General features: G+C 41.6%; 1 protein-coding gene and 1 long non-coding RNA gene across 2 annotated transcripts in view; one reads left to right on the forward strand and one right to left on the reverse strand.

Moving 5' to 3' along the window:
- Positions 1-9885, forward strand: part of LOC146444561 (uncharacterized) — a 71178-nt gene extending 61293 nt beyond the window's left edge. The window contains exon 2 of the long non-coding RNA XR_014851175.1: positions 9573-9885. This is a non-coding gene — a long non-coding RNA (uncharacterized LOC146444561). The remainder of the gene's footprint in view (positions 1-9572) is intronic.
- CLYBL (citramalyl-CoA lyase) overlaps positions 1-22332 on the reverse strand; it is a 166924-nt gene that overhangs the window by 34908 nt on the left and 109684 nt on the right. The window lies entirely within an intron of this gene.

Raw genomic sequence — 22332 nt, forward strand, 5'->3', positions numbered from 1 at the left:
TGATTTCAGGCATGATGATTCTATGTGAGATATAGAACAAATATTTTAAAAATTAGCAAATTATTGCCTCAATTATTTAATAAATCAATTGGGAAAAAAAATTCTTTAAACCAAGAGAGGTGAACAGAGGTTTTCTGAAAAAAAACCCAACTTGCCAGAAACTTATGCCTGCTTGTACTGGAGGAACTTGTGTCTGCCTCAAGCTGCTTAATAGCCCCTGCTGATGAGGAAGGCATTAAGAAAAATCAGCTTGGGTGTGCCATGGCATCTTCTATCTTTCCTCTTTTCTGGAAGAAATTTTTCCCAGTCTACCTATGGTCTCAATAAAATCAGTTGTTTCAAAGAGAAAACTTGAAACAACTGTGTGCGTTTTCTGGTGTTGTGCAAATACTGATTAACAGCTCTTATCTCAGTTTTCATAAAGTGGCTTATCTGCATTGGTAAATCAGCAAATTAATATTCTGTAATCTGATCAAAGCCCCACAGAATGCCCTAAATCCAAGTGTTTACAGCTCATATTCACAGTAAAATGGTAATTATACAAAAAACTCTCAACTCTTAATTTTGATCTTATATTTTAGAGTTAAGTGGTATCACCTTGTAGATGCATGTATTTCCATGCAGTGGGGATTCAAGACCAAAACTGGTCACTCAGGTGTCTTACATTGGGTAAGGCGCTCCCAGGAAGTCCTCCCACCAGATGGGTTCTTGAGCTATCTAGAAGAGGGCTTCTGAAACCTTCTCATCCCACAGGCATTTTTTTAAAGCAGAAATACCTCATGTAGTCCTGTATATGCCCTTGCGAGATCACGCCATTCATATAAATTTCCACATACAGACTCTCTGAGAAAATCTATACCATTGGATTAATTTATCTCCCAGCTTCACCTGAATGTCTTGTGACCCAGCTGCTCACAAGGCACGACTGTTCATGTACATCCAGACTCTCCTCTGGGGGTCTGAACTATCTATTTCCTCCAAAACACAACACAAGGGTGGTTTCAGAGATAGATCTCTCCAGGCATCACGCCCAAAGAGTGGTTTGGGTAGGACTGCACTAGGTTCAGCTGCCTCCACCCTGCTCAGTCCTGTGACACAGCTCCAGCAAAGCCTGTGTCCCTTCAAACACTCCCATGAGCCATCTTCTCATGCCCCAGGGTGTGCAACACATATCCTCAGCTGAAGTTTAAAAACCTCACGCTGGTATGCCACCTTGCTCAAAGGCTGGAAATCAAGAAAAACCACCCAGAAGAACAACCATACTGCAAACCTAACTACTCTATCAAAACCCCATGGGGAGACACAGGGCACCCATATGCTACTTATCCATCACTGTGCTTGATCTGCTTCAGCGATTTGCCCCTAGGCCATGTGGGCACAAGCCCCTCTGCCACACTAGGTGATGGCAGCAGGGATCTCTCCTTGGATCATGTACATTTAGCGCTGTACAGTGGTGTGTAATTGCAGTAATTACTTCCATGGGAGAACAATGTAAGGAGATGTTCAACACAGGAAACTTTGATCTAACAAGCTTTGCACAAAATTGATACAACTCCTGCCTTCCTGCAAAGGAAAGCTGTTTTACATGTTTATTTCTCAGACGGTGCTCATCTTAACAAAGAAGCACCTCACTAAGCTGGATTTTGCCAGAAATCCTTCTTCTTTCTCTACCAGAAGGGCTTTTTTTTGATAGAGATCCCACATGGATGGGTGACTGGGGTGATCCAAGGAACCCAACAATTCCACTTCACCCCAAATGCAGGTTTTAGCATATCCTGCAAGCAACATTTTCTCACATGCTCCCAGTGATGAGGCAAAGCCCATTACACCTTCTGGCAGAGTCCCTGAAGGATGGGCAGCAGTACAAAAGCAGTGGCCCTCCCTTCTTTCCACTCCCACACCCCAGAAGTGGGAGAAGGGAACCAGCACCAGAATGCCATGTCCCATGTGTCCTTGCATTGGCAGTGACTAGCTGAGGCAGAGTGATCCCTGATACAAAATAAAATTATTAAAAATAAACTGCATGACTCATGTATTCATGGCAAGGAGTAGGAATCTTTTAGAAATTAATTCACTTGTGTTCTCTGGTCTAAATAAAACCTGACAATGTGAATTTTCCCCTGCCTAGACCTGTGGCTGGTGTCAAAGGAGCTGAGATTTTTCTCCAGTTTGAAAGTGGAAGCTGAGAAGGTGGTTGTTTTCTACGTCAGATTTCACTTGTTTCAGTCCTACATTTGTAGGGTGGCATTTGTACATCAATAATAGATGTATTGTACTGGTACAATACAATACACACCTTTATGGACATGGAGATAATTGTTTACTGGTGTTCTTAAAAACCTGATTAAGTTCTTCATTTAGATATTCCTGGTTGCAGTGGAACAAGTTACTGGAACTTGTGACATTTCTTTCTGTAAGCTTTTCTTCAGCTGTACTTCCCTGATGAAAAAAATTATTTTTAAATGCTAGGCTGTTTGAGAAGGTGCTCCTCAGTGAGGCTTCTGGAATATCTGTGAAGTTTAAAGTAAAGTTGGTGCCTATTTCCCAATAAAATGATTTAGTAAACCACTATATGATTATTTCTGCAAGATCTAAGCAGTTCCTACCCTCTTCTGCTTATTCCCACTCCATGCCCTCCTTTTTCCTTATGCAAGCATTTCCAAACAACTGTTTCTTGAGCCAAGAGGCAAACTGGATCACTGAAGCAATCCCATTAGAGAAACTCAGGCTTTTCTGTGTGGGAGAGAAGGATTTTGATTTTTACTCCAATCAGTCATGTTTACAGCCTGGCCAAACAAACAATTGTATCACTGCAAGCAAGGGCATGGCAAAGGATGACAATAAGGAGTTAGGAAGGGCAACATGGAGAAGGGAACTTCTTGAGTTGTTTTTGTTTTTCTTTCCACCAGAGCCCACCCAGCTAAGCACCCATCATTTCACCAGGCCTGTGCCAATGAAGAGAGTAGTAGGCAGGATTCAAGAAAATCCCTGCATCCCATAACAACTCTCACTACAAGCCCCCACTCTTGCATCCATATGTATTTACCCATAAAATTACCTCAGCACAATCAACAGGGGCATCTGGAAGCAGAGCACCTTGTTAAATCATTGATTACTTGACTAACACAACCTTTCCCTTCACTTACATTGCTCCCTTCATAACAGTTTTCCAGGCCTGAATATGCAGGGCTCCTTTACCTGTGCTTTTGTTACCTATTCTTGCACCTGTCCAAATCTGACATGAATTGCATTCACTTTAAGCAGACTGTCAGGTTTTGAGCTCAAGTTCTTTACATATGGCTTCTCAGGTATTTTCTCTCACTTTCCGGACAATGACTCTGCCAAATACAGTATAAATAAAAGATTAATAAGAAGATGAGTTCAGCTTCAGAGCATTTCTAAAAACATACAATAAATGCTGGGGTCAGCCTGGACTTTGTACTGATTTAACTACTTCAGATTCAGTTGACACCAATAACATGAAGTTGATGCAATGCTCTGGCTAAAATTGCTAAAATGCTACTAGCAATATATTTTATTCTCCTGTGTGAATAAAATTCATGGACAATCGGGATTTTACAGCAATATAACTGCATTAATAGAGTACTGCTGCTTTGTTTACCTTATATTAATTTTAAAAAACAGTGGTAAAATACAATTCAGTGTTTACAAGTTTGACACCCATTAAACTGCCTTTTTTCTTACTTTTTTTCCCTCTCATATTTTTGCCCAACTTGCTTTATTGTGGTGTAACTGTCTGAACAAAGTATGTACTTAGCAATTTTTTTTTGTCCTTTTGACTTGATGTGATTTTCATTCTTGATCTGAGTGAAGGACTGCCAAAAGAGATCCATGAAAATATGTCCTACTTATCTAAAAACTCTCTTTTTTGGGAAACTGTTCTGCTTTACTTGCTAAACCTGTTTATATTTTTTATTTCACCAGTCATAATGTGTTTTGTATTGAGAACAGAAGGTAGTTTTCCCCCTAAAGTGCTCAGAGACATTTTCTCCAGCCAGAATCCCCACTCCCATCACCTGCATCAGGTGCAGGTTAACCCTGGTGGGACTCAGGTGAAACTCCCTTCCCTTTTCTTGGCAGTGGCTTCTCCTGGTGCTGCCAGCCTGCCACCAAGCATCGCGTCTGTTTGGCAGCCACCCCTGCAACCTCCGGAAGCTCCCTGGCTCCATTTTCTCATTCCAGCTGAGCACTGAGGCACTGTCCCTGCCAGTGTGTTTGCAGTGCTTGTGCTGGTGTGTGGTTATGCTGCTGGATACAGAAGGTATTTGTGTCCTTTCCTAGTTAAGGTGTCTTTGCTTTTGCTTAGGATGGGACTGTAGCCAACACAGTGGTCCTGCTCTACATCTAGAGAACTTCACTTATTTTCTGAGGTCAAAACACACAGTGACCTCAGTGCTTTTTGGCTCTATCTGTTGGCAAGTTCCCTACCCATTTCTGTCCCCGCTCTTTGATTTGGCAAGCAATCAGCAATAAACTTCATGGGAAGTCTCCTCTTTAGAGGCACTATGTTTCTGCAGCACAGGTGCAGGAACAAGTCTGAATCCGCTAGATCCCTCCAATATGTGAGGGTGCTGTACCAGGTACTACGGAAAAGTTTGTATCTTACTGAAGTCTCTTTCTTTCCTGGTTTTTCATTTGATCTATCACTTTCCCCACTGGGCTTCAGATGGAGTCAAAGAATCACAGGATTGCTGAGATTGGAAGGGACCTCTGGGGGTCATTTGTCCAATGTCCCTGCTAAAGCAGGGACAGCCAGGGCTGCTCACCTGGGATGGTGTCCAGATAGCTTTTGAATATCTCCAAGGATGGGGACTCCATAACCTCTGGGAAACCTGTCAGTGCTCAGTCACCCTCGCAGTGAAAAAGTGTTCTGATGTTCAGAGGGAACCTCCTCTATTTCAGGTTGTGCCCATCGCCTCCAGTCCTGTCACTGAGTATCACCAACCAGAGCCTGGCTCTGCCCTCTTTGTATCCTCCCTGCAGGTATTTATATACATTGATGGGAGCTGCACGAGCTGAACAGTCCCAGCTCTCTAAGCCTTTCCTCAGAGGAGAGATACTCCAGTTCTTTCAACTTTTTTGGAGCCCATTCTTGAGGTCTCTCCAGTATGCCCATGGCTCTAGTGTACTGAGACCTCTGGCATTCTCTTCCAAATGATTTACAAAGTTTAGAAGTCCTCTTTGCTATTTGTCAGATGCCTTTGAGCATATCAAAACTGTCTACTTATTTTTTATTTTTGAAAAATGTTAAGGTCCACTTAAAAAAATTACTAGTATTCAGCACTCCACTTTATTTATTAATGTAATTGTTTTTAAAATTCCCATGTCCCTTCATGCTCTCAGTGTCACCTTTTCCAATACAATCCTCTTTTCCAACTGAGGGAATTGATCTTTGCTTTAAGATAATTTTTCATCTGTTGCTTATTTGGCTTTATTTCTTCTTGACCAGGTTTCACAGCTTCAGATTCTGTGTTGGCAGTTTCTTGGCCAGTTTTCCTTTCCTGTTGACCAGATATAATCTCTGCCAGTAAGGATGCTAAGTCCTCTATTGCTGGCCAAGCAAGAATCAATCATGCTGAATCTTACTAATATAAATTTACAGTTAACAGCAATGTAATCCTTTCAGGAATTAACATCTGCCCTAACACAAACTTTGTCATATTTTATGAATGCTTATGAATATTAATTAATTATTCCAGCCCAGTTACATGCATGTTTGTAAATACACAGCTATTAAGATGATTAAAATAGCAAGATGGGTAGCAAAATGGCTTCAGTCTAACAGCTATATAAATATATATATTTAAGAATACTACTTCTGCCTGTGTTTCTTAGGACAGGTCATTGTTCGACTCCATACGCATGTGGACCTACTTTCCAGCTATTCTCGTTTCACATCTATATTGCAGAATCACTGCAGAGCCACAGGCAGGATGAACCCCATTGTCCTCTGGACCATTCAAGCTCAGCACAAATGCACGATCTAGCAATGAGAGCTTTCACACAGCCAATTCTGTATGCCCAGAAGTTCAGCTCAGCTTTTTCATCCTGAACAATGGGGAAGGAAGGGGGATAGCCTAATATTTTATACTCTGTTTCGCCTATGTAGTCTTTGTCCAACAGTATTTTATGGCATTAAAGGTGAACCTCTTTCATGCAAGAGCTTTCAAAAAGCCTTCCTCCTCTAGACACGGCAATGATGAGTTAGAGCCACTGTTTTCTGTTATCCTGATCTGCTTCTCAAATGAAGATACCTTTCCTATCATCTATATAACTTGCTCTGCTCCTTCTGTATCTTCCCACACCATGGCACACAATCTTTGGGTTAAATACAGGACAAAATTCTGAAAATTTGTTCTTCTGCTGTCCTATCTCCCAAGAATCCCCCTGCTCCCTTCAAGCTTTGCTTGCACTTTTTTCACTGCTCGTAGTCAAACAAGCTATGGAAATGTTTTTGTTTGTTTTTTGCTGTTTCCCTCCCTCACCTTCAGTCGATGTTTGTAAAGCATTTAACACTACACCAGGCGGGTTAATTTACTGCACTGGTAAAACAGGCTAGTTGGAGTGTCTTGCAACACTGACATGTTTTCAGCTTGAAAATCAGATGTCTCCATCCCAAAGGAAAGAATTCTTGCCAAAGCTTTGTTTATATCGATGCCAGGTGCAATCTGGCCCAACAGTGGTAATGACATATGAACACTAAACAGTTTGTAAAAAACATACTTCAAAATGAAATCTGAATCCTGCCTATAAAGACCCAGGTAAGGGTCTTACTAGGAATTTGCCTGGTGTAGGAAAGTATTTCTTTGTAGAAACATTAATTTGGCTTCTGGGCTCCCTTTAGTGTTATTAGTGGCCTCTGATTTCAGTTTTTTTGTTATGGTTTGTTTTTCTTTTGCTTCTGGTAGAGTTTTCAAAGCCAAAGGTTTATTATGTAGCAATATTTTGACAAAAATTACTGTAATTACCGTATTTAATATTTTATTTTGTACATGGCTTTTGCATGTACGATTAGCAAAATAAACCTTTTCTTTTTTTGCCTCACAGAGAGCAACCCTGACCTGGTGAAAATTAGAAATACTGCAATGCAAAACATATTGCAGCACCTCTTGAAAGGGACTTGCCAGAATTTAATTGCATCCTCCTCTTCTTAAACAAGTTCAAAATAGGTTTTCATACCTAGAGGCAATTTTTTTGGTTACTGGTAAGTTAAACCTGTGTAAGAGTCCTGACCCTTAGATGAAGTAACTCCCTGCCCATAGTGTGAAAGCATCAGAAACCCTGGTAGGCTGCAAATTGCATACGTTTGTCTGATCTATGTGATGGCCACATCCTTTGCAAACTTACAGTCAGATAAAACTGTGGAAAGCAGAGGTGAGAGGTTTTTAAAATGTGCTCCAATTTTGTTTGCAAATCTGTATTAAATTGACACTCCCACTAAATCAGCTGCCATTTAAATGAAGATCTGGCCCTAAAAAATCAATGACATTTATGCAGTGATCAGATACTTCTCTCTTCAGAGGGTCAGTGTTAAAACCAAATGCTCATTGCTGCTGTCAGTACGTGTGCTGCTGTAAGGAAGGTGCCCAGTGTGATCTACATATCCTATAGGCATAGAGAAAATCACTTCCTCAAAGAGTAAACCAAACAAAAGCCCGAGAACAACAGCAATAAGAGACTACTTGACAAAAAGCTATTCATGTGCAGAACCCATTACTTCACCACATACCTAAGCGTGAGCCAGTGGCTTTGGGTTTTGTCTTAAGATGAACTCAGGGAAATTTTCAGGATGCTTTTCCCATGTGTTTGAAGTAATATCAGGAGAGAAGTATGCCTTTAAAACGAGAGATAAACCTCTTAATACTTTAACTCAAACTTCACAAATCATGATTCTTGAATCAGTGCCTCAGCAGAAAAGGAAAGACTCAGATTTGCAGATGGCAAGTCGCTTGCTGCAATCTGAAAGGGTCTATACTATAATGGCAAAAATATGACTATATACACTTTCTTCCTCTGTCCATCTGCCACTGTTATAGTCTAGTGTGGGGGTGATTATGTTTAAATTTGGACTGTTTGCAGGCTGATTTCTCATTTCTGCAATCATTAGGTTTGTCACAAAAAGAGTAAATAGATTAAAAAAAAAACAAAACAACTGCTGCCTTGGTGCCGTGTGACTTAAATGGTGAAATCATTGCTACAGACTTCCACAGAAGAAATCTGCATACATCTGCTGCTGGTCTGCATGGTATCTCACCCAGTGACTGTCTATGTGTATATATATATATATATATATATGTATACATGAAGGGAATCTTTGGGAGTCTTCTCAATTCTTGCAAGCCTGAAATGGAAGATGAAGAATCTTCTGGTGGTAATGACCAGACGGACCAAGAACAACAGAAGAGAAATACATCAATAATGGAAAATGACTAATGCAAATGGATATTTAATTTATTAATATTTAAAGGTCATAGGAAGAGTCATCTTGTTTATTCACTTATTATTCTCCTTCATCCAGGGAAATGATACAGTACCTGCCCTGTGAGTTAATTTCCCCCACACTCATAAGAAAAAATGTCAGTGGACAGAGGTATGTATTTATCAAGACACAGAGATATCGAAAAGGTGTGAGAAATCATAACTGCAAACATCAGATCATTCACCTTTTCCTTTGCTCAAGACTTGCCACGAACACGACATAGAGATGGATTTTTGTTTGTTTGTTTTTCAGAACGAGTGGATTTGCCTAGAAAAAGTCTTTGTGCTTTCTGCCATCAGACCCTCATCATTGTAGGGACCACTTGGTGGATCTGCCACCTGGAGTGGTGGTCCTCATGGACAAATTCCCCCAGCCCAAGGCTGGTCCCTTGTGCTTTCCTGTGGCTAGCACAGGTCTTTCCCATGAGAATTTTCTCCTGTGTTTTATAAACAAAGATAAAGTTTGGATGTTATTAAAAACAGTGTTTTGAGATTTGGACAGTTCAGGCCTGGCCAATCAGGCCTAGGGGGAGGTTTCTGACTGACCAATCTGGGTGACGTCTGAAAAGTCTATATAAGTTGGAATCAAAATAATAAAGCTCTCTTTTCATGCCACACTGAGAATCCGGGTCTTCTTCTCTGCTAGCGGCTCAACAGCAACACTTTCCTAATGTCCTTGTGCTCCCAGTGGCACTGGTGCACCAAGGCAGTGTCCCCAGGGCTCTGCAGAGTCACCCCCCAGCACATCCTGCTCCCCAGAAGGGAAGCTGGTGACTGCAGGGAACAAAACTAGCTGTCTAAAGCTGCCAGCTCTGCCAGGCTGATGGCAAAGAATTGCATCAAATAAGGGAAATTGGCTCCTTGACATGTTATGGTTTTTGTAATGGCCTGTGATGTTACAGGGTGCATATAGTTGTTCTAGGGCTTGTAGGTCATTAGCTCAGGGTATCCAAAAAAAAATCTGAAGACACACTTTTAAAGGATTCATTTTAAATAGCTTATTCTGTGAAAATGAAAAGATATCAAACTAAAATTATTGCAGAACACTGATTCCTGTCTCTTTTGCACTGCAGAAGTGCCAATGTGCAAGATGGAAACTCAAGCCCACTGGAACAGTAAATATTTTGGATGCATGTTTTTCGCAAGATGGAAGAAAACAAAGCAGCTGCTAAGAAGGTTTCATCCACTCTGAGTGTCACTAGCAAAGAGAGAAGATGAGTTTGGCCCATTGCTTGGCAGTACCTTGCAAAATATACATCCAGGTGTAACTCATCTGCTTGGTCTAAATATTAATGAAATTTAGTCACCTTTTGGATGACCCATCTTACATACTTTTTTATTTTCTTCCTTATTTTTCTTTTTAAATTAAAGGGAACGTTGATTTTGTTATCGTTTGTATTCAATATTTGTCCCCCATCAAGATGGTATTGATATGATTTGGCATGCATGTTGTTCTAAAGTCACAGCAGTAAAGAAAGCAGCAGTAAAGAGCACTGAAGAACCTTTTTTGCCACAGATCTGAAAATTTATAAACATTAATATATTTATTTAATATAAGAGCATGAATAGGCAGGACACATTTTGTTGCACTGTTGCATTGTTCTGAGATGTGACTCTTTGTCTGAAGCTGATGTATAGAATAAATAGGTTTTAAGTTATGTAAAGTTTAAACTATCCAGCATCTTTGTCACTTATTCCATGTCAAGTGGGTATATACTGTAGTGATTGTGATAAGGAGGCTTTTCACATCCATTTCTACCAGTAGTAACCCAAGACACAGAGGGGGGTGAAGAACAAGGGTCATATTTATAATCTGGAATGCTGCAAAATGTATCTCTTCAAGTTTTCAGCTGAACTGAGATATTTATCTTAACAAGATCTAATTAGACCTAATTTCCATAGCATATCAATTATTTTCCTCATTAGAGTAGCTAATGCCATGTTCAGATATCATGGCAATCAAGCTTGAGATTTCTGGAAAAACTGGTTAGAAGGCTTAGTATTAAGTGTGTTTCCAACTGTGAAATTTATCCTTCTGAGCAATGCCTCCCAGTTTACTCACTTTGTTCCAGGATTCTCTGCAGCATATGGCCACTGGAACCCATTAAATAACACAAAGTAAGACAGTCAGTGATGAGTCAAAAATAGCTGCACTAGTGAATCGCCTTTCAAAATTCTAACAAGAAAAATAATGAAGAATAAGACGTGCAATTAGAAGAAATTAAGGTCAATTTTCAAGCCGGGTTGCCTACATGGTGGTTTCAAAATCCACGTTAGGCACCTCAAATAAAAGCAGTCTGATTGAACACCTGCAGCTCTTGGCAATGCACTCGTATATGTAAGGCAGCCAAGCAATTCTTGCACTCAGAGTCTCTACCTCTTGATTTTATTTTTCCCAGTTCCTAAACCTCCTAAAACTCTGGGTCCTAATCACTAGGTTTAACACGTTCCTTTTTCCTCCTGAGGAAGATACCCAGTGCTTCAAGTGAATGGCCATATGTGTGCCATATACTTGTTGGACAAGTCCTATTCACTCAGCATGAGAGTGAAGGCACTTTTTCCATTACAGCAGCTTGTTGCATTGTCTTTGGCCAAATGCGTAATCATAATATACTTGGATTCCTGGCATCCAGCTTGAGCCATCTAAAAGTTTGATGTATGGCCTAAGGTGTTTTCTTGAGGTTTTGTTACAGGGGTCAGTATAACTGGAAGGATATTTATATTCTAGAGTGGGTACCTGAGGCATTGAGATTATTTGTTCTTTAGAGGCACCCAGCTCCCTCGGCTGAAGCACCTTCTTCCTAGAGAGCTACAACAGGCAAGCTGAATCTCACCTTAGGGTTTTCAGGGCTGGTGTCTCCTGTCCCAGATGAGACACACAGCATTTTGCTAATATGAAAGGCTGAAGCAGACATCTCTGCTGCTGTACGAATATTACACTAGCAGTGGATCTGAGCTCACTGTATGGTTATACTGACATGCTGCATGGCTGAGAGCAGCTTCCATTCACAGCGACACCCAAACCAATCATTTATTTATTTCCTTTCATTTAAAATACATCTAGTGCTCTGAGTGGGTGCACCTTGAATGAGGCACAGGAAACATGCAAGTTTCTGAATAAATTGAATGCTTTACTTGATGCATTTTCGTAGAACCACAAAATGGTTTTGAAGTTTCGTAGTTATTATTATTTGGTTACATTTATATCCAACTTCACTCACAAATAAAAAGATGCTTCATCTGGTTGTCCAAATTATATATTCAAACAAAGCATCATAGGAAATGAACAACTGTACTCTTCTGACCTGTGTTATGAACAATAAAAAGTTCCTTAAGAGTCCAGAGAATGTACATACTCTGCCTGTCCCCTTATACCAACGCAGGACTATGAATTTAATGGGCATATTCAGGTATTGTGTAAATAGGAATCCAGCCACAGATCTCCTAATTGATTTCAAATTATATGGATGGTAACGGTGCCAGAAGACAATTTAGTTTGCTCTTTCATACTGAACTGAAGTTGTTTGGTTTTCTTAAAAGAAATAAAACTGATAATTGTCACTACTGTAAGTAAATATGTCTGAATACATGCAGAAAGCAGATCTATTGGGTAAGAAGGTTACAGAATCTCATTTTGTGGTCCATCTGCTCCCTCTTTGCTTCCCAAGCCAACAGACACTAATCTGGGATGAAGAAACTGACAGGACATGGGGGAGGAGTAGACAGTCATGATTCCTGCACGTTTCAGCTTTTTGATATACGTGCTCATGCCATTGTGATATAATAGAAGGAAAATAATGCAGTGGAGTCAGGAGGACAATTCAAACAATTATGCATTGCAGCAGCATTTTACTGTTCAAGACTTTCTTACATATTCAGTGCAATTTACATATTTTACCACTGAGATCTGAGCACTCAAAACTAATGTTCAAGGGGAAAAAGATGCATTGCTGGAGAAGATCGTTAAGCAGATAATACGCTGAAATAAACAGTAAAATAATCAGATCGAGTTAAGAAAAGTATCCAGGGTGCTCCTGTTGGATTTTTTTTCCTAATTTGCATCTATGCAGATTGTCTTGGAGAAAATACGAACATCGCCCTAGTAAAAATTTCTAGTGGCCCTAACGTGAAATAAAATCAAAAGCGGTGCAAGAGGATGAGAATTAAATAAAGAAGAGATAAGGATAAAAACAAAATTCAAAGCCACAGACCATGAGTGAGAAAGACAAAGCTGAAGTGGCAGTGTGGCTAATGAGGGATGAGAATGAGAGAGGGATGTGCTATATGACTGTGCAGTAATCAAAAAAAGGGCCAATGGAGCTGTATCATGTCATCTCCATCTCTGCACAGCTCAGCAACAACAGCACTGCCAGTTTTTATTTCTAATTCTGGCCACTTTTTTATCAGAAAGATGATAATGAATAGAAATAAGTTTCTACAGAAGCAAGAAGGAGCAAAGCAAAAAAGATTAAAAGAGATAAATATATATTGTTTGATTAAACTATAATCAAGATGCAAGGCATGTACAAATAATTTAGGCATGTGAACACTTCACTAAAAGTGGTAAGTTTTTGAACGTAATAAAAGAGAAGCATCACTAGCATTTTAGATAAGTACTATGAGAAAGTACAAAAACCAAAGCTGTTGTCAGCTGGGAAGTGTGCCTAATAATTAAAGCACCTAATCCAAGATATAAAAATAATTTCGACCACATGATGTGAAGCACTGGCACAACATAAGGTCCCTCTGCCAGGTAAAGGCTGTTCATATTTTCTGAAAGGGTAGCTTTGGCCCAGATCAGAGGCTGTGGGTGTACACAAAAATGACTGGACTTCTCTCAACTAATCATGGATTTCTCATGAATTCCTTCTTATTCCCTTTCCATTGCCACTCCTCCAAAGCCATCTGGTTGTCCCTTGGATGTGCTTACTCTCCCTTATGTGCAGGGCCATAATGATTCATGAGGAGAGTGGCTTAACTTTGATGCTTTTTTTCCCCACTTTGAAACACCTGAACTGACTGAATTGCTCTCAAGACCACACCAAACAGTAGCAGAGTGCTGCCAGTCACCAGTGCCAGCACTGTGCTGGTGGCCCCAACCAAACACCAGGATTTGGTCATGGCTCTGAATGCACTGGGGTTGTGAAGGCAGCAGCCATGCAGGGGCAACCAGGGGGAGCTCAGGACATTGCCACGCACAAGCCATGTGGATACTTTAGGGCACTGGAGCAGTAGGCAGTAAACGGAAAGCTTTGAACTAAACCTATGACATGGTCAAGGGCAATGACAGAAATTCAAGGTCAGCTGTATAAGAAACTTGCCTGTACCCAAAGGACACAGACACAATTGTAAATGTAAAAGGTGGTTCCCTGGAGAAGCCGTCATCCTTTGACTAAGGGCAACTCAGTTCTCTCCATAAGAGGTTAATGACCACACCATAGATGGAGAAGAGATGACTGGAGGGAACCCCTTTGAAGATTTGTTTCCCAAAGTTGGCCAGAAATTGACTTGACTTCTATGTCCCTTGGTGTGAAAGCAATGTTTGGAGGGTGTTTGTGTCATGTTTTTTTGGGCATGCTGAGAAGTACTGGGCAAAAGGGTAACTTTTTGCAGCTCCATTCTCTCTCACACACATATACACACCTATATAGCTGCCTCAGTCTTGCATATCCCAAACAGCCCTGGCCCTGACACAGGCCCTAAACTTTCCATGGCCTAAGGCCTTTCTCCTTACAGGCTTGCTCTCACTAGGATTAACAGCTATGAATTACATGATATTGATTTTGTGAGAGTCAGGAATTTTACACAGCAAAGCCTATACATAATTACAGATCTTCCTCTGAACTTCATCTAATGCATCAGGATTTATAAAAATCAAACTTAAACTTGAGATAACAAAAGAGATTCCCAGCACAGCAAGCTTTTCCAGACAAACCTGCTCAGAACTCTTCTCTTACGGTTTAATGTACTGCAGGCACAGTATGCAATCACAGAATAAGGGTAGGCTTGGCATGAGCCAATGTGCATTCACCAGCCTAGAATAGCATGGATCCAAGTCACAACCTCCCGTCTGTGTGATGCCTTCAAATGGTCAGAGTCATCACCAAAAAGTCAATCTAAGTTCTTTTTCCTCTCTCTCTTGTATTTTGGAAGCTGGTCTCAAGGCATTCATCTTTCACAGAGGCTGTCAAAAATTCTCTGGAGTAAGAAGAAAATAAGTTTCTCCTTCTACTTACACAGGATCAGGGATACTTGGAATGAGTGGCAGGCCCATTGTATTAAATAGTCCTTGAATAGATTATTTAATGAATATACTCTGTTGCTTTTTGACTGATGTTCATTTCCACACTATCGAAAGGGAAATGAGTCTAACTATTCATTGTGTGAAACAGAGCTGCTTTTCGATTTGCTTGGAACGTGCCACTTGATAATTTTTCTTGTTTGAAGCATCTTGGCATCTGCAGCCAAAGGCAGACAACTCAAGGACACAGCTGGTCCTACAAGCTCTAGAGAAACCCTGGGAACAAAACCAGGGCTGCAGAGTTGAGAGAAGACTCCACAGAGTGAACGTGCAAAATCAGACTTGGCAGAGAAAGCCGCCATGAGCATGGAGCACAGCCAGGTTTCAGTGAGTGCCTCAGTGGAAAACGTAAGGACCTTTGTCCAGAACATGACTAGCAGAGGTCAGCTAATGAATAATACAGTAACAACATTTTCTCCTCTTCTAAATCCCATGTCCAGCCTTTAGATCCCATCTCTTGATGCAGATTGCAAGCTAATGCAAGCAAAGACTACTTTGACAACCCATGTGTCTATCACCTGCCAGAGGAGAGGGCCAACAGCTTTGCTGGCTTTCACTTTGCAGCCCCGAATGTTTGGTAATGTAGCAGAGAAGGCTATGCAATCACCAGCTTCCAGGTGGCCATGGCAGTGGATTTGTTCCCTCTTTGCAAGGGAGTTCATCAGCTAAGAATGTGGCCCTTCTCATGCTGCAGCTCTTGTGCTGCTGCTAAGTCCTCACTGTGCTGCTGCTTGAACCCCTGCCTCTCCCCTTCCTGCAGGACAGACATGGAGTGCTCTGTAATTCCAGATCCACGTGCAGTCTGGCTCTCCCCATGCATGGTCTGCATGGCACAGGAGATGGTATTGGTGGCTGGAGACTCCATGCACAGTTCTGATCCCATTTATAGGGTCTTTGTTGTCACCCAGCACGTTTCTGTATTGTGTGAGCTGCTGAAAATCAAACAGCATCCTGGAAATGGCACAGAGATTCTGTGGCAGGTTATCCCATGTGGCGGCCAGTGCCCTACACTGAAAGGGATGGGAAAGCCAAATGCAACAGAGGATGCTGTGCACCAGACCTCTGTCCAACACTGGCAAAAACCTGTCCTATATGCCCTGCCCTGCTCAGTGGGGCCCCATCCACTGATTCAGCAGTGCATTAGATCATGCAGCACCAGCCTGGGACTAACTTGTTTGGGAAGGAGTGACTACTGGAGTGGTGAGACCAGATATGTGGCTTGCAAATGGAAAGGAACTGAAGCTCTGTCATCTGCTTCTATGTGATTCACTGCAAACTCCTTTCTGGGGAAGGAAAAAAAATTCTAGACTAAAGATCTGGGTTTGGGAATTCATGAAATACTTCAGTCTTTTTAGGGACTTAAAGACTAAATAAAACCAAAAGTTCTGCAGAAATTTATATTCTATGTCTCTGCATATCCATCGTGGGATTCCATTTTTTCATACACCCAAGCATGAAATCTAATGTGGCTCTTCTATCTTCACTCAGCCACTTGCTACTGCATATCTTGGTTCAAATTCAGGTATCTGTCCTGAGAACAGGATCCACAACTTCTAAGATCCTGGCAAGTCAAAGCATTGTAAGAATTTACTGCTCATGTTAAATTACCAGATGCAGTAACTTCTTAAGAAGGAAGCAAGGCCAGCCAAAATTACATATGTGGGCAGGTTGCAGGAGCTAAGTAATCCATTCCAACTGAGCAGACCCAGAAGGAACTGCTGCCAACCATACATGTAAGAGAAACCAGCTGTTGTTGTAAAACACACCCTGAACACAGTTATAAACAGAGTTAACATGAAAATATGGGTGTTCGGATGAACAAATTAAAAGCAATGACAAGTTTGATTGATTCATAAAACATGCAATTAATTTTTTTTCTGCAGATAGATCAAAACATGTGATTTGTAAAGGAAAACTCAATTCACCCTATATGCTTTAGGTCCAATATATTTAGCAAAAGCCAAATTTAAGAGATTTAAATGAACCTTTCCACAAGTGTTGGAGAAGAACCCAGCCCCCTTGATTCCAGACCATGCAGGGGCTAGTGCTGTCCTCTGCCTGGCACCAGACTCCCACCCTTCCTACCAAAATAACATTTGCTTACTAATGTCTCCGTCTCCAAAAGGTGTAAATGGGCCCATGTTTGAGCTCATCACAGATTCAGCTATATTCTTTTATCTCCGGTAATCTGGAGATCTTTTTTCCCTGCAGATAGTTTCTGTGTTCCACTCGCTGCTATTTGCTAGAGAAAGACTCTTGGGCTTTTTGCCCTTTGTATTTCCTCTCTTCTTTCATGTGGAGAAGACTGCCAACGTGGGATTTGCAAACTGCTGCCAATATGGGATTTGTGCTGCTGCGGCTGCCAATCTTTAATTTAGCATATGTATAAAGCTAATTTTTGGACACGATGCTAGTGCCTGGCATCTCTGCAGGAGTCAGCCAGGTTGTAATGTTTGTATTGTACTGCACTATAAAAAACAATAAAAAGAAAATATAAAGGAAAAAGCCTTTTATCTCTAGCTTTATAGCTACAGATATGGTCTAAACACTTGTATTCTCCCTCTGCATCTAAAATTCAGTTCCTCCTTTCTGTGCTGCAGCCCTTTCTTTTATATTTGCAGTTTGTGTTGCCTGTAGTAGGAGCCAATGATAGACTCCTGCTCCCTACTGAGCATATCTTCATATTAAAATGTATAAATTCTACTCTTTAGAGGGAGAAAAAAAGACTAGTTTCCCTTTAATTATATTTAAAATACACTGCCACATGCATGAAGAAATATTTTCTCTTTTTAAAAATATTTTAATACAGAGAATCAGAGAAAAAAATTATTCATTCAGGAAACATCTTTCTTATAGAAAACATAAGCTTGACTACCCTTCCTTGGCAAGGACATCTACTGTTTGGGAGGATGTTCCCGCGGTGAATTCTCTAAAATACGGCAGTGCCATTCTGGCCGCTCAGTGGGAGTGTGAGTGAGCTGAACTTCAGCTCCAGGAGCCCCCATTTGGAGGACCCCATGCAGCTCCTGGGAGCACCTTGGTCAGGCCTGGAAGCAGGCAAAGGGGAAAGCTCCTGGGGAAGCCAGAGCTGCAGAATGGGCAGAGGCAAGCAGCTTTATGCTGCCCCATTATAGGGGTTGTAGCAGGACAAAAGCTGTAATAGAGCCACAGTACCCAGTGGTCCTAGATGGATTTATAGAAAGAGATGGATTTATAGGAAGAGCCTTCAGTGACAGTTCACAGTTTTTCCTTACGGGGAGGATTTCCTAAACTTGACCTAAACCTATTCCAGCCCTTGTACTTGAAGGGTGGGTGTTCACCAGAAGAAGGGTGGCATGAAGGAAATGCCAGTCAATGGCTGTGGTTTTGAAGAGCCTAGCAGACCACAAGAGTGGCAAACTGAGCTAGTGACTTAAAGTTGTACCCAAAGACTGCATCCAGTCTGAGCATCTTTTCCAAAATGCAGGGGAAAAGATCATCAGACAAACACAGAGAAATATCAGGATTTTGTAAATTTGCTTTTTACAAATACCTAGTATACCTGCGGGCTGCAGAATCTATTTTGACTTTTTTTTTTTTTTTTTTGTTATCAACAGAGATTTTTGCAATTTCTATTTCCACTCTAGATACTAGGTGGAGGAAAAAGAAATTGCTCTATCCTGGCATCACTTTTTCATTTTAATTATTGTGATTTAAATTACCCCATCTACAGAAGTCCACAATATAGCGTTGACTACCCAGTAATAGAAGGTAGTTTTTCCGCACGGCTAGACTGGTATTTTCTAAGAAGGAGATCTGCTAGCTTGCCTACTTTCACAGCGGCAGTGCCATGGGCCGTAATGAGACAGGATTATTGTTGCAACTGCTCTTGAAGGCCTCTCTCCCCAGGCAGCCAAAGAATGACTGAGTCACGCAGGTGATGCATTTGTTGTAATGAGACAGACAAAACCCTGAAAACCACATCCAGAACAATCCCCCACATACCCACGCCTCTGGAGGAGGGTATGGGGGGGAGGCGAGAACAAAACCACTGATGCCAGAAAAAAGCCCAAATAAAAATTGTTTATTCTAAATAAATAAAAAAAGATGGGGGGTTCTAATGCCAATATGCCCTGCACAGTCATGCAGAAAAACCAGGGTTTAATTTCTAATCCCAGCCCCTCGTTCCCCTGGCTGGCAGGAAGCATGCATGGGGTGGAAGGAGGTGCCGTGCATCACTCAGCAGCAGCCCCTCTGGCTGCCTAATGAAAGGGGCTGACAGGCTCTTACGGGAGACCCATCCAGCCCGCCTTGGCTGGAAGGATGATGGCCTTGGCACAGAGCACCGCACCACAGGAGGGGATTTTTTCCCGGCTTTATAAACTACATCCTTGAGGCTCTGTGTTGCTGCCAACTTCTTCTGCCCAGCACAGGACTGTCTAGGACTCCCTCTGGGGCTCATCCGCCAGTTGGAGAAGCTGTTATTGAGAAACACAGGATACCCTCTTGCAGAGTGCACTGAGCTGGACCACCCTCACTGAGCTTCCCGCACCTGCTGGCAGGGAGACCGAGCATTGGGATTGGGCACAGCCACAAGAATAGTACCATTGATAGGAAGCAGAAACATAAAACAATTATTTATCTTGTGCTAGGAGTATGCGAGGTGCTGATTGTGCAGAGCCCTCTGTAAGTTAGAAATCGGCTCTATTCCCAGAGCACTGGTGCATCAAGAAAATTCTACTGACAGGCACCTCTGAAATACGGAAAGGATTAGCACTCTGAATGCCAGGATGGTGTCACCAATGTTGTGCTCACATTAGCAGCCATGCTCTGACTCCCCCACCCTCTTCTATCCTGGGGGCAGCAGGAGGAAATGCTGTTATCTTTTCAGAGTCAAGCATTGACACTGACAGACATGAGACAAATACTATTTTATAAATCTCCATGAAGCTTCAGGATTACAACACAAACATTAACTTCCAATCTGTAGTGGAGAAAGGAGGGGGATTTCTGCACTTTTGCCCTGCTTTGCAAGATTCTGTACTGGGCAGCAGCCTAGGAGCACTGGCGACTACTCTGGGGAGCTGGTCCTAGCAACTAAGGTCTCATTTCTACCATGAGTACCTGCTGTGGTTTGGATCAGCCATTTGATTTCACAGAACACGAGGCTGCCCTCTGCTATGTGCCAGTTGCATCTGAATCAAAGCAAACAGTTAAAGATACTTCAGGCTTGTCTACCAGGATAAAGCCTACCATAAGTTTTGTTCCACTTGTGTTTCTCTTCTGATTAAATCCCATGATTTATTAGGCTTGCCTGATGCAGACAGAGCCCAGGCACCCTTTTTTCCCTAACACAAGGTATCACACAAGCTCATGCAAGTAACTGCTTATCCCCAAGACAAAAATTTTTGTCTGAAAGCACCAACCACTGTCTGTGTCTGACCAACCACTGGTGACTCTGCTAAACCTGCCAGAAAAGGGGCTGCTACCAGGCATTCTGTCAGAGAGTTGCAATCTTTGGCAGCACCAATCAGGAATAAATCTGAACCAAGGGGAAAGTACTTAAACTGCATGTTGCATCACGAAACCTATTCAGCAGCCTACACAAAACCCAATCCAACCCAAACAACAATAAAGAGCTTTTCGGGAGGCCTTGGTATGACCTCATCATTGACCTGCTGACTCACCATTCAGTTAGGCAAAGGATTCATATGACACTAGTCTTCCCCAATCATGTGAGAAGGGTACCAAATAAAATGGACTCACTGGTGTGAAACATGAAATTATCCTCTCACATTTCATCTGTCAATTATTTCACATCAGCAGTCAAGGAAAACAGATGTAATGAACAGCTCATCATTCAAAACAATCACCCACTAAACCCAATTCCCTTGCTAAATATATTGGGCGAAGATCAGCAATGGTTGGATTTACACACAATGTGAACTGAGTTCACTGGCCTGTTTTCCACGTTGGGCCACACCAGCCCAGCTGTACCCCACACCTCTGAGGGTCCAGGCAGCTGCCTGCTCCCAACACGTGACCCTTCACTGTACAATACCACTTCCAAAGACGACTCTGAATAGAAGTGCAATGCTTTGATGTCACTTACATGATGACCTGGGCATCTACCTCTCCCAGCATACCCGTGCTCAAAAATCTATCTGTGCAGGGCAATAAAATAAGGACAATAAAATAGCCAGGATAGTAGAAAATCGCCATTGCATCCAAAGTAGACCAAAATCAACAGTGAAAGTGAGCGCACAAGAATGTTTCAGCTTCATTTCAAAAAAGACTGATGTTCCCCAAAGCAATCCCTATTTAAGGGACAGGCAGACACTCCACATTTTTCCATCTATTTTCTTCAAGTCTTTGCTCTCACCTTTGCTATCCTACCCACATCTGACTTAAGGTCTACCAAAGCCTGATCACTGGTGACTGTATCTCAGTGTAAGAAATACCTTGGCAATTGCACAGATGAGATAAATATCCCTGCAGACTGCTATTTAAAAATGTGTTACTATGACTAAAAGGAGAAGAAAAGAGAATTTTTTATTTCTCATACTATGGCACACACAACCATTACATCCTGAGCTTTTCCACACAACCCTTTGCTGACGTAAATACTAGAAATGGATGATACATGGTCAACAGAGCAGTGCTGAAGCACGGGCAGTCACACAAGAGTGACGTTTCCCACCTAATTGCACAAACACACCAACAAACCGCGGCACCTTGGTGGTCTGGTTCCTCACTGATATTTCAGTTGTTCAGCTGCCGCAGCCACAGACGCAGCGAATTTTGAATTAAACACTACTGCTCGGTGATGCTGACACTCGCAGTCAAGCATATCTTGATGAAATTAGAGATGCAGAAAATATTTTTTGACAGAGTGCACGAGCAAAACAGCCAGAAGTGCAGCGAGTTCGGTGTGAATGGCTCGTGCAGAGAGAGACCGGGGAGATGTTGAAAATTGGACTCTCTGATTTTGGCAGGAAGAGGCGAATTTTATTAGCAATCTATGCTGCAAACATAACTTTCTGACTATTAACAGTTTTTAGTTGCCAAAAGAAAAACACCATTTCTAATTGCTTCTCAGCTCTTACATTTTATAATGGAAAAAGAAAAAAGGGGAAGGCAAGCAAACTTACATCTCCATTATGTAAAATATCAGACCAGTGGAGAATACAGCAGCATTCCAGTTTAACAAGATCTTCACAAATGTAAACACTTTACAACCTTCTGCACAAACCCAGCTCCTGTAATTCCATGACAACTTATCACACACACATTAAAAATGTGTAGGAAAGTTTTGCAAAGCATCATACACTATAAAGGAATTGGTAAAAATAAGATGGGTTATTCTTACCATTGCTACCCCATTGCACGCAGGGTTCTGAAAATCTAAGGGCACTTTGTTTCTTTGAAGAAACAGGATTTTCCTTTGAGTTTAACAGAATGTAAATTAATGCAAGAGACAATAGGATTAATTCCAACCTGTAAAGCTCCAAATCCCACCAGTTTTACTGTATTTCTTCCTAGTCTAAGAAGGA

The sequence above is a fragment of the Lichenostomus cassidix genome, chromosome 1, assembly GCF_008360975.1.
Source record: "Lichenostomus cassidix isolate B80296 chromosome 1, HeHo_3.0, whole genome shotgun sequence".
In the NCBI taxonomy this organism is placed as follows: domain Eukaryota; kingdom Metazoa; phylum Chordata; class Aves; order Passeriformes; family Meliphagidae; genus Lichenostomus; species Lichenostomus cassidix.